Genomic DNA, 3556 nt, shown 5'->3' on the forward strand with positions numbered 1-3556 from the left:
CCCTAGTCGAGATCAGTAAGATGATTGGAGACGAGGATAGCTGTGGACAGAGCCGAGCGTTTGCTTGTTAACTAGTGCTGCAGTGCCTTTATGTGATCTATATGATCTGTGTGAACTTAATTTTATGTTGTTATGATGGAGTTGAACTTAATTTCATGTTGCTATGAGGGAGCTAAACTTAATTTCATGCTGTGAGCTAGTGCTGCACTGCCTTTATGTGATCTCTAGTTATGATCGATGATTCTGAATGTAATTCTTATGTTTCTATGAAGAATGTTATATGCATTTTTCATTTGTTACATATGAGCCGACTTCATTAGTTTGTGATTCATATTGTCTTCAATTTCTAGAAAGTGGGCGCCCTAGATTCAAGACCTCAACATGGTCAAGATACAATGTCCAGACATCGCCAAGGTGGCGGCACAACCGGTGTTGGTAATGTGTGATCGCACGTATTACTGTTATGATTTTTTTTGTTGATTTTTAATCTTCCATCTATGAACACAGCAAATGAATGAGGATGAGCTCGATGGGATCCCGGAGTGCCCCTACTGTTCCGACAACGGGGGTATGTGTGACGATCCTCATCTATGGACGATAGGTACTTCTCGCTAACACTTAAAGAGGGCTATATTATACTATAATTTTTGCACATATTTCCTTAACTAAACATTTCTCAAGATTTTTGTTTTAATGTATAATTTCTATTTTTTTTCTCAATCCGACTAGTGCATCCTCTGCTATGCAAGATTTTTTATCCTAGAGAAGCTGCATGTCAAAGACAGAGATGACGTTGCTGAAAGGACTGTTTACCTGAAAAGAAACATTGTTTCGTTTTTGAAGCTAGGATCTACAATGAAGTATATCACATATATTTTGGTTGCGCAAATTCGAAAGGATTATGCAAGGCTTATGGATTTGAGGAGGGTATGAGTATAACCTTTGATATTGGCATCTCCCAAGACACCTTTCCTCGTTTTGATCAAGACGTCTGGGTGGAAATATACATCATTCCTAATTTTCCTCAGTGTGAGTTTCTTAAACAAAATGTTTAAGTAATATATCTTGCTGATTTTAAAATATTTGTTATTAACTCCTAACTTAACATTTTAATTAAAATATACAACTTATTTTCTATCTCTAAGAAAAATACGGAATATAATAGATGAGACCTATGATTTTAGTACACACCCATATCACCGTCACGGACGACGGCGTGAAGAATCTCCTTCAAGATGGTGAGGAAGAACCACCGGATGATGGTGACGTTGATGGCCATCCACTCGGCGTCGTGAGGCATGGTTAAGAGATCGACTGTCCCGTCGACGTGGTCATGAAGATCATACTCGTGGAAGAGAAGACCGAAGTATGTCTTCCATAAATAGAAGTTGGCCTCAGAGTGGGAGAGCTTCACCGGAACGCGTTCGAAGATTGGAACGTCACGTATGGTGGCTACCAAGGGACCGTCGAAGGGGTTGTTGCTCCCAGACCAGGAGGCAAAGGGGTTGCTTGGGCCGGAGCAAGATGAGTTTGGAGAGAAAGCCATGGAAGCAGAAGTGGGGAAGATGGTGCGGCTAGGACTGGGTGTAGGGTTTTGGGGAAGGTAGCGACGCAGCGAGAGAAGGTGGCGGCGCGATCTGGTGGTAGGAGGGATCCGGAGGAGGGATGGGTCGCCAGCGATCGGGAGGAGGGAAGAGTGGGTCACGCTGGCGCTCAGGTGGAGTGAGTCGCTGGCGAACGAGAGGAGTGGGTTGCTGGCGATCGGGGCAGCCCGGAGGTTGCGTCTGGAGGGCGCACGAGGTGTTGCTGGTCGTTGGAGCAGCAGCAGCAGCAATACGGTGGACGGGAAAAAGGTCAAGCGACGCGGCTTTGGAGAAGCAGCAGCGCGGCGAGGTGATAGCGGTGGCGGCGGCTTGGAGCAAGCAGCACGAGTGGCGGCCCTAGATTAGGTCAAGTTAGGCTGAAACTATGTGGAGAAACAATAGAATGCAACAGTTGTATATTCATGGGTATCCAATGTCAATAGGGAAACGTTTGTGGCCGGTGCGCCGGCCGAAGATTGGGCCGGTCGCACGCGGCACGTACGATGAAAGAGAGATCGAGTGGTCCCTGGTCCTCTCGCGACGACGTGTTATGTGGGACCCGTGCACCACTTGCTCTCCCTTCTTATCCATCCACGCACTCATCTATCCTTTGCCTCGACTGTTTCTCTCCCCCTCAATCTCCCCTCTTCCTCTCTGTCTCTTCTCCCCTGCAGCAGCCATGACCTTGCCTGCTCCATCCCATGTGAGTTCTCTGCCGCGGAACAGCTCCGAGGCCGCTGCCACGAGCACCTCCACAGCGACCACAAGAAACCGAGGCGGCTGCAATTCCGGCGACCCTCCTCCCCTCTCCCCCCCCCCCCCCCCCCCTGGTACCCCGCGCAGCAGCCATGGCGGAAGAATATCTGCCCAATTTTTTGTGCCAACCGGTTGTAGCTTCTGCTAAACTGGTTGCATCTTTTTGGAATCATTTCGTTCAAGCTTTTTTCTTCAACTCTAGATTTTGCTTCCATGTTTGTTTTTGCTGGAACCAGTGTACTAATTTGTTACCACCGTCTTGTTTTTTGCTGGAACTAACCAAATTTTGCTGCCATGTTTTTTTGCTGGAATCATTTTGTGCCACTTTTTTTGCTACAATAGTTTTGTTTTTTTGCTAATACCGGCACTGTCGTTTGTTACATCCTTTTTTATGAGGTTGTCGAGACCCTACGACTATGTGTTTTGCTATAACCTTGTATACTTTTTGCTACAACCTTGTGCATTTTTTGCTACTACCAGAGAAGCCCCTAGCTGGACCACAAGTTGTTTTTGCTACAACCGTTTTATTAGTTTTTGCTGGAAACGTCAAGAATTTTTGCTACGACCGGTGGAATTTTTTGCTGCGACCGGCAAATTAAGGACAAGGAACAATACGAGCTCCACGACGGGTGCTGCGGCCGGCGTCGTGCGGCTCGGCGAGCCACAGGGGGCTCGGCGGAGATGCGCTGCGGGGGCCTTGCTGGAGCTGCGCGGTGCTGCGAGCCGCGGGGGATCTCGCCGAAGATGCGCCACGGGGGCCCATGGAGGAAGAAGCTGGGGCGATATTTTTTTGCTCCAGATCCAACCGCCCGCGCGGCTCGCATCGAGCGGCTATGGCTGGACCGGCCGAAAGTTTCGGCCGGTGTGCCGGCGCCTAGCGGTGCCCATGTCAATATATAGATGTACAGGATGATCATCACGTCTAAGAGTAAATCTTAACGAGATGGACGAAGATTAGAATAGAGTACATGTATATATACGTGTACATGGGCGCTGATCACATCCGAGTCCACTTCGGACACGGAGCCTTCGTGCATGACATCACGCCGATGTAATCTCATTATCTATGCCAGAACATGAGCACAGGTTGATTGTAACGGCTACGATAACCAAACCAAGAAGAAGGTAACTGGAAGCAACATCAAGAATTATAAGCTAGCTAGATTAGGCCATGAGAGCTGCCCCCTACCAAATTAACCTCCATATATAAAGAACGG

The sequence above is a fragment of the Triticum aestivum genome, chromosome 3D (assembly GCF_018294505.1).
Source record: "Triticum aestivum cultivar Chinese Spring chromosome 3D, IWGSC CS RefSeq v2.1, whole genome shotgun sequence".
Lineage (NCBI taxonomy): Eukaryota > Viridiplantae > Streptophyta > Magnoliopsida > Poales > Poaceae > Triticum > Triticum aestivum.